Here is a 12,639-nt window from a genome sequence, read left to right on the forward strand (position 1 = left end):
CAAGGAATAGATGCGGCCTCCCTACAGCACAATCTGAAGCCTGTACTTGCCACATTACTTGATAGCTACCAATCAGACATGTAATGTTAGCCTTGAGTCAGCTCCTCCAATCTGAGGGAATGTCACACTAGTCTAAAAAGGCATGTAGTCAAATTCACCAGAAGAATTAAAGTGTAGTCGGCTCCATAAGTTTTGTAACAGTTTTGCATGTTTATTAGTAATTGCTTTAGTGGTTATTTTATTTATTTATTTATTTTCATTTATTCACTGGTCCATTGCTGTAGTGAAATTTAAAGGGTTTTTTATTGGACTGAAGTGGGCGGATATCATGGAAAAAGGTGATGTCACATATTTCGGTGTACCAATCAATGTTTAGCAAAAAATTAATCAGAACGTGATGACAGTCTTGGGCTTGTTTGCTTATGTTGCAAGCACTGTCAATCAAATCTGATCAATACACATCCACACACTTCTGATGATGTAGAATAACTGAGGTTTTGAGCAAGAATCTCTTGATAGAGTGGTCAAGGGTTTTGCCTCATTGTGATGAAAGTCTCTGTAATTATAGTTATAACTATTCTATGTAAATGTATAATTAACATAAGATAGAATAGAATAGAATAGAATAGAATAGAACGGAATATATCTTCATTGTCTTTGGCTCACCAAAACATGAAGACACACTACACATGATTCTTAAAAGAAAGAGACGGTGAAGCAGCGAGTATACACCTATCACATAAGTTTTCTCTTGTCATGGTTACACATCCTTCCCAAGTCAAGGTATCTCTCTGTAGGGATCATTTAGAAATGTAATAATTTGGATTCCGAAGGTGTTACAGAGTCTTGAGCCCTAGGGGACGAGTTAAACGGCTGTCATTATTTTTAAGTTATGTAGGTCACTAAGTGACCTACATAATATATGTTATCACAGACTTCAAGGCTCTGTATACAGCTGCCTGGCATCTGACCAGTAAATTAACCACTTCTTCCTTATCATGTACATAATTATGGCAATCAATCCCACGCGCAAACTTTACAATCATTTCAAACACAACATATAAATCTTTCGTCCTCTTTTTGTTTGCAATGAACTATTAAGTCCTCCAATTTCGACGAAATGTTAATTGCTCATGAAAGCACGACTGTATGCTTAGCCATCCATCATATCTGACAGATTCTAAGAAGGAAAGGAGTATCAGATGTCTCAGCCAAGGACTAGAGTTGGGTGTTGGTTTACATTTTTCGTGCCTTGGAGATGTGGAGAATATCACCTTGGCATTTGTCGCTCTTAGCCCCCCCACCCTTTTCCCCCTCTCTTGACTGCTTGGGCAGCGGCCATAAACAAGTCAATCTCCATCGTCTCAACACATTGGATTAGATTTATCCGCTTAAGATAGATTGTTATCCCAAAGAGCATGAGTCTCGCTTGATGGGGAAATTAATTTTACGATGACTGGTTTACTTGATCAGGGTTGTGGGGGAGGTGGGGACTATAAATGTATCAACTCTGGGGCATGGAGAGCTGAAAACAACAGTCCTTGTTTTTGATTCAGACAAGTTGTCACTCTCCTCCGCCGCATTATACATGGTGTTGTCTTTGGGTCACAGAATCTAGAGTAATGACTTGACTGACAGTCATTTGTAAAGCGCCAGCAACTTGTCAAGGGTGAAAAGGCCTGCACCTCGGGCTAAAGGAAGATTGACAGTGAAAGATATTGTATTTTCTCGTCTGTCTGTCTAACGTTAAATGTGAAATTGACCATTTTGGATGCAGAATTATAAATAGGCTCCATGGTCAGAAGTATAGAACAACTTATCCAGAATTTAAATGCTGTCCATGGAGGAGAAAAATCCCTCTAAAATAGCTAAGCTGTCAGCCCACCCAAATCTAGAGTGTTAAACTGATACGGTAGTTATTGGATTGTGTTACAATGGAACTGACCTCAGCCTATTGAGCAACAAAATCCAGTCTAAGCCTAGTCCTTAGTGTAAATTCGTCTGACAAGCATTACTTAGAACCTCTTACTTGCAAGTTAAAGACCAAGATGATTGATTTTCTACCTGTGTTGCCTGTCTGGATTCTGAACCAGACAGTTTAAAGCTGATACACAACAGAAAAGTGACTTAAAGAATTATTTTCATTTATTTTTTTTAATCCCCATTGAGATGAACACAGCACCCTGTAAAAAGAAATCCTGACAAATCTATAAACTGATTTGCTTTATATAGTCACTCACATAATCCACAAGGCCACTAATGAATAGATTGCTGAGAGAAAAAGTATCACTGAAGTACAATAGTTCCACAAACTCTAGCAGTGTTAGAAAGGGGCTGTTGAGGACTAAGCTTATACAGTGCTGGAAAGCATTTTACAGTATCTATCTATCCAATCCTGATGCTTTGCATGATCATAAATGGCACAATATGAAGATATCCATCGTCAGATATTGAATGTATTTAAGATGCAAACCCAACCTAAGTAAACTTGTCATTAATAGCTTTGATAGCAAATAGCTTTTAAATAGCTTTCAAATTAACCTTTGTCAGCCATTAAATCAACCCACTACTATTGAGAACAAAAAAAGAAGAAAATGTAAAGTAATTTATAAAATAAATGAAAATATTCGACGCTAATTAGTTTTGTAAAGTCAGAATAATCCCCACAGACTGTGTAGCAAGGTACAAAGAGAAACACATGCATCAAAAGGTTTTCTTACATTATTCATCCAAAGCAAATGCATATTGATACCGCATAACCTTTAACATTCATAGCCGTATTTTCATTGTATTTACATAGTAAATGCCAATCAGTGCTACGCTTTGCATGACCCCACACGTGTATGAACGAAAACATGCCCCCAGGTAGTGTATAATATTCTGTAGAAATGTACTGTCATTGTCCTACAACAAAGAAAACATTTGCCAAGTGAGACTTTTTTTTCATAGCCCTCCAACTGTCAAGAGTATTAATAGGCAAACTTGTATCTTAGCCTGGCACTCAGGTTTTCTGTCTCGGATCCTTCTTATTGAAGGACAGTTGGTTTATAGACTCCCCTGTTCGGTTGGGCAACAAAGTTCAGCCATGATAGGCCAGCAAGGCAGGTTCTTGATAAATCCTACCCTTGCCCCCATTTATCAACAAGTGCTGCTGTATTACTATTATAGCTGGTGCCAAGAATATGAAAGCACAAGGTTAGATGCAGAGCAGAATTATAAATCTAATAACTAGTGTCATCCAATTATATTCAAAGATTGTGGGATTTAAAAACAAATAAAAAAGAAAAAGCCCCCAAACAGTTGTGAATAGAAGGTGAAAATAGTATTGATTTAAATAATGTTAGTGGGCCTCAGCTAAAGGATAAATATGCTGTCCCTTAGCTCATTTTAGCTCTAAAAAAAAAAAAATTGTGATGTTTAGATGTATTAGGAATGGCATAATGTTTCAACAGTCAGCCTATACTCCTGATAAATAAGAATATTATCCAAATAATTGCTTTGGTGAAAGACATTTGTGATCTACAGTACATTGTGCCTCTAGACACAACTAGCTATCACTCCCACAATGTTTTCTCATAGCCAGCAGTCAAGGGCAATAGTTCACATAACAGTAATTTCATCAAGTTTCTCCATTGTTCATTGTCACAAAACCACCACTTTCTTTTGGCCTATAAATCTACATGCCGAGGCTGTATCAAATTCTACCCTTAGAAAATGGAGCCGGGTATAATTTGCAGGTATAAATCACCATCACGGTTACTCAATCAGATACATGACATGTTTGAGTGCAGGTAAGAAAACAGATATGCTGACTGCAGTAGTCTGTCTCTCTGTCTCTCTGAGAGTACTATTGTTGGATGCTAGATGTTCATGTCTGCAGGGCTAGGTTGTTCATCAGAAGGTCTGGGTTGCTGCCACAAAAGCAACTTTTCTCAAAACACAATTGGTCATAGTCATCTGTTACCCTGGGCCATTACTGTTATTTTTTTTTTCTGTAGCCTTACATTAGAGGACCGTGCACTTGACTGTGTTATCAGGAGCACTTTATGCATTGTTGTGCAACATTATGTCTATTCAGTGATGTGGAAGTGAATTAATCACATCTTGGAATCATTACATGAACCTTGTGATCATTACACGTGGATTATGAAGGTTACTGCTCAACTTTGTTTACTCCAACAGGCTGACCTTGAAGCAAGTGAAGGCAGTTTCCCTACATGCAGAAGACACGCCTTTGATAAAAAATAATAATAAAAAAAAAAAAAACATGGCAGATGATGTGCCCCCCAACAGACACGCGAACATACACACTGAAGCCCAGCCTGACAACAAATCAATATAATATGCCTACAGGGACTTACAGTGTGTCTGCGGCTCTTAGTAATGAGTTTATAGTGACCTTACTATACATGGGTGCATTTTTTATGGAGTTTGTGCTGATATTAACCTAACCATGAGGCATATCTGTACACCAGTTGTGACCTATCACCCACTCAGGCATCAGTGGTGGAATGTACAACTTTGAAAGTCCAACTTTGAGGTACTTGTACTTCAATTTCTTCAGTGTTATAATTTTACATTCTTTTATACTTCTACTACTTTACGTTTCAGGGTTTCTTTTTTGTTGTTTTTTTTTTTTTTTACCACAATATAAATTTAACAGTTACAAGTTACTTTGCAGATTAAGATTTTAACCTATAATGAGAAAGTTTTTGTTGTTGTTGTTGCTTTTTCCCATGTAGTTTGGTAAGGGTGCAGTGCAAATAACACAAAATGAAACAGATGCACTCATACAAAGAGCTCAGATGAGATGCGTCAACATCACTGTCCAAGGATTTTACATTACATTTTACAAATGTTGACTGCAGGACCTTTATTTGTATTGAGGTATTTTTACAGTATGGTGCTGCTAATCTCACTTAAGTAAAGGATCTGAATTCCTCCATCCACCACACTCCATACACACAAATTATTATCATATTTACGCCCTTTTTTATGCATTTTTGTACCATTCCTTACACATTTCATTCATATTTTTTTTTAAAAAAAGCTGTTCTATAAATATGCTGTCTGTTACATAACTGATACAGTATGTGTCTACTGTGCTCTTTCATGATAACATAGCTTTAGCTGTCAAATAACTTTCCTAAGAACACATACACATAGACTTATGTGGTCTCTCACATGTAGTCATATTCTCACAGTTTACCATCTGAAAATAATTACCAAGTCAGACTCAAACACACACACAGGCACACACACATGTACACACACACAAACACACACACAAATCACATCACAAATCTTCCTCTAAAATAGCCATGTCCAAGTACACATTCCTGCAGTGGACTTAGGGGTGGGGGGGTGTTGATCCAGGAGAGTTGGAAGAGTGGGACTTCGCTGACTGACGTCACCCCCCTTCACACCTCTCTCTCTCTTTCTCTCACTCTCTCTCTCTCACTATGTCTGTCAGTCTCCTGTTTTTCTCTGCCTGGTGTTTCAGTCCGTGCTCAGGTCTCAGCAAAGTGAGAGAGAGGGAGGGCAGACAGACAGACAGACAAAGAGAGAGACACAGAGAGAGAGAGAGAAAGAGAGGGGGGAGGAAGGAGAGAGAGAGAGAGAGAGAGGAGAGAGAGAAAGAGAGAGAGAGAGAAGGGGAGAGCGAGGGGGCTGTGTGTCCCAGCCACACCGCACTCTCCAAACACAACCACAGTCTCGCCACGTTCAATTCAATGAAGATCTAACGAGCACAACACAGAACGATCCAAACCAGAGAATATAGCCCTATTACACGCGCTTCACGTGCGTGTTTGTCGTCCTCTCGCCCCGAACATCGTTACCGCCGGACAACTCCAGGAAAGAATCGAAATAAGAGCAAACAGAAGGGGGGGAAAAAAAAGGAAGAAGAAGAAACCCGAGGACGGATTTTTTTTCTTCCTCTCACGTTATTTCATTTCTAAGGACTCGGCTGTCATTACTGGATGTAAAAAACTCTCGACTTCTCTTTGTTGAAGACAAAAAGGGAGAGACTGAGTTTCAAAGTGACCGCAAAATGGTGATAAGGTAAGATTACTGTGAGTTTGGAGATTGTGACAGTCGGAACTGAAGTCGCTGCCGCAGTGATTTCAGGTGTGCGAGGAGCCTCATGAAGTTGGTTCAAACACATTAGCTGTAACCCGTTAAGACACATTTTGACCTGTTTAATCCTCCTAACGCGTATAGGCTACGTAGCTATATAGTTGATGGTTTATTCAGGGATGTGACCGTTTTATTTATGTGTCAATAATTGTTTTACGCACAGTTTATTATTATGAACGCGCGCAGCCTTGAAGAGATACAGTAGCGCTTTCAGAGCCACATTACACTGTGAAATACGGCTTCGATAGAAATTGCACAAAATAGCTTCATTCACCGGTTAAATCTCCGTTTTGAACATGTACCTGCACATACAGTAGAACTGCATCTGTGAATGTGCAGGTGGAATATTTTTGTTATGGTGTGTGGTTTTTGTGGAGGGTTGGAGAAGCGACCAGTGTTCAAATCTTTATATTTTTATAGAAATGATCACCACATATCATAATAATATATGTTGGATAGTCTTAATATTTTGCGGTTGATGTGTATTCTTCATTGGCTATTTATTTTTCATTTTATGTTGTTCCCTTTTATGTCATCAAAAAAAAAATCGCAAAACCGACCCGCTCAAACGTGTTATTTTAAGCTTACTTTAATCCGTGGCATACAGTTCATTTAGTTCACCCTTTTAAAGTTGTGGAAGCCTTTCCAGCGAGTCGATTGTGAAGAATTTCAAAGTGCATTCTGAAACTCTCCAGCGATCCCTCATCTTATCTGTCTTATTTTTAGAGTACATTTGAAAAAAAAAAAAAAAAAAAAGTTGTCAGTGCTTTTTAAAGAGCTCACATAGTTTTTTTTTTGTATTTTCTTTTTTTTTAAAAAGCAAAATATCAGTCAGTCAAACAGGCAGGCAGAGAATCAAGTCAGTCACGCAAGCATTCTGTCAATCAGGTGAAAGTGAACCTTCATTTCCAGTCGAGCTGTGCACACCACCTGTGCTCAGTGTGCCAGTTGGGCCACTAGGGGACTCATTCTCTCCAGTCAGTGAGGAGAATGCAGTGGAGAGGGCCTACAAGCCGTGAAGAAGGGTTGTTATGTACCATGACAAGACCCCCACAACCATTACTGAGTAAAACTTTAGCTCATAATTTAACATCATCATTTTAATATAAATGGGCTTTCAAAAGGTCACAAAATAATTGGTTATATATCCATCAGCTTGTTGAAAATTGAGATTGTGTGTCATGTTGCATTCTTGGATGAAAGCAAGTTGCATGTGTATTCTTTTAAAAAAGTCTGTCCATATGCGTCGTCATACATTGCTGTCTGAACCAAATGTAAATGCAGGCATTGAGGGCGGAGTAGGCTAGTGAGGTGTTCAAAAGGCCAGTAAAGTAAGTGTGTTTAAGCATGCAGACGAGTGTGCATGTATGTTTGTCCAAGCAATTTCCCAGTTTATAGCCAGTAAGGGCGCCAGGAGAGCACACCGCAGCACCTCCACTTGTCTTATGTGTTTTACAGTTCCCGGCTCAAACAATTAGCACTTGCCCAATTTTTTGACACAGAGCAATTAACGCTGTCACCACACGTTCGATTTCCAATTTTGCTGTTGCGACAGCGGCGCTCAAAAGAGAAGTCAAAACGGATATGCACCAAGGTAGTGCTCAGTTTTTAAGTGCTGCTATCTAAAGTCGCTGAAGGGAACAAAGTGTCTCGGTCATGGAAAAGCGGTATTGACGCCGCCATCTTCAAATTCCATTTTTTAAATCATCCAAAATAAAATAGAGCTTTTTTATGAGAGAGCTTAATGTGAGTTTTGAAAAGGTAATTGTGTATTACAGTGTAAAGGAAATAAAAGGGGGAAAGGAGTCAAGCTTTTTTGTGTCATCCACCGGTGTGTGTGTGTGTGTGTGTGTGTATATATGTGTGTGTGAAGGATACAAACAGTTCATGGCATGCAAGCCATTAAATTGAAAAATGATATAATAGTTGAGAAACTGCCTATAAGGGAGTTAGGCCATTTTTGTGTGCCTTCTGATCCACCTTTTTTCTTCTTTTTTTATGTGCCTGAAGCAGATTCTAAAATCATATCCCACATTTTTTGACAGTGTCTGGAAGGAACAGCGGGATATTTCCAAGAGTGAATGTTAGAGGGAGGTCAACAGTGTTTTTCAGATGTCCTTTTTTATGTGTATTATTTTTCCAATGCACCCTCACCTGGTTAAGTGATTTTACAAGTGTTACTACACATGTGGGCTAAATGTTAAGCTCATAGACATAAGCTCATTGACAGCAGTACATTTAATGTAACAGAGGCATCTTGAAGGACTACGGAAGCTTTGTATATGTCCTTATCCAAGTCCCTCTTCGGCACAAAGCCTAGCCCTCTTAAAACAAGTGTGCCTGCACCTCACAGTCCCATTGTCTTAGCACAGCCAAGTAGCTCTGAGTCACTGGTCTATTTTCAAGAGTAGCAAAAAAAAAAAAAAAAAAAAAAGAGTGAGAAAAAAGTTTGTTTTCTATCTGTGAGTATGTGTGTGTACACGTGTGTCTGTGCCTGTGTGTGAGCAGTACTTCAGGAATTCCAAGGCCAGGGCCCCTATTACGAGTGTGGAATGAGAAATCAACACTTACATTATAAAAATGGATACGTAAACATAGAGGCCACAATTATCAGGCGCCGTGGTGTTGGAACTGGAGGAGATGGAGTGCCAATAGGTCTGTTAGCAATCACCCCCCCTCCCCCCTCCCCTCACTGCCTGCCCTCTGTAATCCAGTGGGTGTATTCTACCTTATTTTGTGCCAGCAACAGCCCTTAACAACTACCCAGTGACTGGCAGGCCGGCTGGCTAGCTGGCAGGATGGGTGGTTGGCGGATGCAGGGGAAGTTTGACTGGTAGAGGTCATATTGGGGGGAAAAAATCATGGCAGCGGTGCTGTGTATGGGTGAGAAGGTGAGAGGGTAATGAGGTGTATGCCCATGTGTCGTGCTGTTTAATGTACATGAATATATGTGCATGAGTTTTGTATATTTTGCACTTTAGTCTCCTCATGTTAATCAACCGATGTGAGTGCCTGTGCGTCCGGGGGCCTCCAGCCGACTACAAACCTACTTCACAGAGGCCAGCTTGATGCATTGTGACAAATGAGAAAGCAGTTTGATTTCGCACAACACTGAGCTGCACCGCAGCATAATGAAGTGATCATGACTTTACCCTTGGTTCACTTTGGCCCCGGTCCCGCTGTGTTTTTCCCCTCTATTCAATCGCTTCACTCACTTATTTACTTGGCAAGCATTTCCTCCTGTAACCTTTGGTACTGCATAACTAGCGTCAAGGGTGGGTTGCTTGATAAAAACCACCGCTACGGGGCATTGGTTTTACACATAGGGGAACGTTAGCAGTTTTTATTGATATTCAAGTTGCCACTGGTTTGGAATAATAATAAGCCTATTTTCACGCCAAAGCAAAATCACCTCTACTGTCCATCACCCGTCAGGGTAGAAAGCTGAGGCGTAAATATTGTTTGGAAGTGGAGGGAGCACAGGGCTATAGCTGAGCTTGTTTCTTTCCTTTTCACTCTTATTCTTTTTGTTTCTCTCGTTTTCTCCGTGTGTCCTTTCTTATAGTGTTCTTTCTTTCTCTCCGTCTCAGATGTGTCTCGTCAAAACAAAGTGTGGTGAAAAACAGTCCCCCGCCTTCCCCATCCTTTCATCCCGATCCCACTACATGTGTCTCCTTCAGTGAAATTTACTTGTATGTGCACAGTGTCACTTCCAACATGGTTCAACTTAGCGTTGGGTACAAACGCAGAACGCTTTGAGGCTTTGCCTCCAGGTTTTGCGTACAGGCAGAGTACCAGTGTGTCAGAAACAGGGAGGACTGCTTTTCCGCCGCAGCTGTCCTCTGCTTGCAGATTGGGTTTCAGCAGATATGATGGATGCCAAACGCCTGTAGCCAGTTGTGAAGACATAGAGGGGGAGGGAGTACGCTGGTATGGATTTGGATAGGGGTCAGCAGCACTGGCAGAGGATTGGAATTCTGCCCTTGACCTCCATTTTGGATCCCCCCCCCCCCCACCTCACAACTAACAGCCTGTCACTACTAGCACTTTAGGAAAGTTTGAACTAATTAGAAGAAAAGTACAGACAGCAAGTGAAACGTAGTAAGCCTGATTTTAAATATGGAACTGTAACAACTAGAATGTAGTTGAGAGGTATAAAAAGGTAGCTTGGTGATTCTTTTTTTAAGGATTTTACTCTGATTGTGTTGCAACCCAAAACATTATTTCTTTTTATGCCCTTCCCATTGTCTCATTTTCTCTTATCTTAATTTTTGGGAGGCTGAGAGCAGAATCCACTGAGGTTCATTTGAATAACTGGCGGAATGAGGAAATAAAAGCTGGAGGAAGAAATGGAAGTGGCGGGCGGCTCTGTGCATTCATGTCACACAGCTTTATCAAATTATTCCACAATAGCAGCCACACAAGTGATGGAATTTCAATTAAAGTATGACAGTTTTAGAATTTGTTTCTACTCGCAAGAGAGCTAGTGGGGGTTGCGTTTCAGGGGATGGGGGGCAATGGAGTGGACGGCGGGGAGGGTCTCATACAGAAGACATATTTTCCAGTCTATATTCTCTATCTACCACCTCCCTAACTCACCCCCCTCCCTCCCATCCTCCATCAAAAGGCAATGACTTAGCTGAAACACTATTGTTCAGAGGCACTCAGCGGTTTGAGCCTGGAGCCGGGCAAAAATGGGGTGTTATGATAAAGGTCTTTGCGGCGAGAAGTCAAAAATTGAGCCTTTAGCTGATAGGCTCTTTCCAAGAACAATTACGCTACCTGCTGTGCCAAATAGAAGGGTTCAAGAGTTAAGTGCAAGGGAGCAGTGTTCAGATCAGACTGGTGGCTAGCTCGTAAACTGGGAAGGAGCAACGTATATATATGACCATCAGGGACTGTAAACTGTTTCGCAGCTGAATTTGTAACACACGCAAGCTCGCAAACACTCACAGACGTATACACACGCCAAATATGCGCACACACACACACACACACACACACACAATGAGGTGAAAGACTGTATAAATATGGTGAAACTAATCCTACAAAGAGATAAAACATGCCATGTTTGTTGCCGCAGCAGCTCTGCAGAAAATTAATTGCATAAAATAAACCTAAAATAAGACCTAACTTTTATCTTAAATTTGTTTTTTTTTTTTTAAATATTTTTGTCCATTTGCATTTCCCAGACTCACACTGGAACTGGCAAAGAGGAGAAAATTCCATTAAAAAGTGCAGTGACATTGCCACATAGCAATTTCACGAATGAGGAATGCATTTAATAGTGGATGGATTTTTCATAATTTGGAAGTGTTTCCCCAATTTGTGCCATAATTCTTGAAGTGACACATGTTGTAATGGGATCCAGTGCCTCCAATCCGCTCACAAAGTCTGGCATCCACATGTCCACAGAGAGATGTTTAAACATGTATGGATATCCCACATGGAAAGCAAGAGATATAGTGCAAAGAAAAGCAGGGAATAGGGACAGATTAACATTGACATAGTGTAAATATTTGTTCTTTATTAATACTCGTTCATCTTTCCCTTTTCAAATTCAAATTTAAATTCCTGCATCACTGCAAGGTTAGGAGTCAATGTTTAAATTCTGTGTAACCCCGACAGTCTCTCTCTACTCAATCTGCAATTATAGCTAGCTGCTTTGAAGAAGCCAGGCGGAACTAAAATGACTTTTCATGTCCGGTATAATGACTGCCATTTGGAAGCGGACATGGAGAGAGAGGGCGGGAGAGATAGAGCTACAGAGAGGAGAGTGAATGGAGATGGAGGGAGGGGCAGAAGGAGGGAGAAAGGGGGACAATCAGTGGATGAAAATGGCTTAGGTCACCTCTGGTTCTGACCAGACGGCCCAAACCAAACGCCTTTCCTTCTGTCATTCCTCACAGATGAATCTACCACATTTTTGGACTTTTTCTTTCCTCCCTCTGCTGCTCAATGAAACTTTCACCCTCTTCTCCCTCTGTCTTCATCTTTCCTGCCATTGGTCTCCATTCATTTGCCATCAACGGAAGCTTAGCAGCTTTAAGGCGGATTACAAGATGAACTGCATGGAGAGAGATGCCGTATATTCTCTTTAGGGTGGGCCACTACTGCCAAAGGCCAGTGCTGAGTACCGTCACCTGGGCTAGCAGCTGGCTATCTTTTACACTTCCCTCACTAATGAGGCCTGACAGTTGGGGCTGAAGTTATAGCGCAGGCTGGATGCTGTGTTGGTAATCTATTATTTAGACTCTCGTGGGGAGGCTGGTCTCAAGAATTTCATGCATGCATTTTGCAAAGCAAATGGTAGCCTAGGGGGAATACAAAGCTCTGTGTGGGAAAGAAATGAGTGAGTATTAGACATTAATGTGAGTTGCAGCGTCTCTTTGTCCTGCCTATTTCAAACCTGCCAAGACCTGAAAGGAAACTTTTTTTTTTTTTTTTGTATTTTGTCATATTTTCATCATACTAGAAAAGGAATGTTGCTCATACAGATGT

The 12,639-nt window shown here is 40.6% G+C and overlaps 1 protein-coding gene across 41 annotated transcripts in view; it reads left to right on the forward strand.

The window, feature by feature from the left end:
- LOC122973552 (receptor-type tyrosine-protein phosphatase delta-like) overlaps positions 1–12,639 on the forward strand; it is a 370,064-nt gene that overhangs the window by 226,925 nt on the left and 130,500 nt on the right. For 2 of the 41 annotated variants that reach the window (XM_044341150.1, XM_044341153.1), the window contains exon 1: positions 5,606–6,063. The exons of the other annotated variants lie outside the window; for them this stretch is intronic. The gene's annotated coding sequence lies outside the window, so the exon portion shown is untranslated. Of the gene's footprint in view, positions 1–5,605; positions 6,064–12,639 lie in introns of those variants that run through there. 41 annotated transcript variants of the gene reach the window in all.

This window comes from Thunnus albacares, chromosome 22, assembly GCF_914725855.1.
Source record: "Thunnus albacares chromosome 22, fThuAlb1.1, whole genome shotgun sequence".
Classification (NCBI taxonomy): Eukaryota; Metazoa; Chordata; class Actinopteri; order Scombriformes; family Scombridae; genus Thunnus; species Thunnus albacares.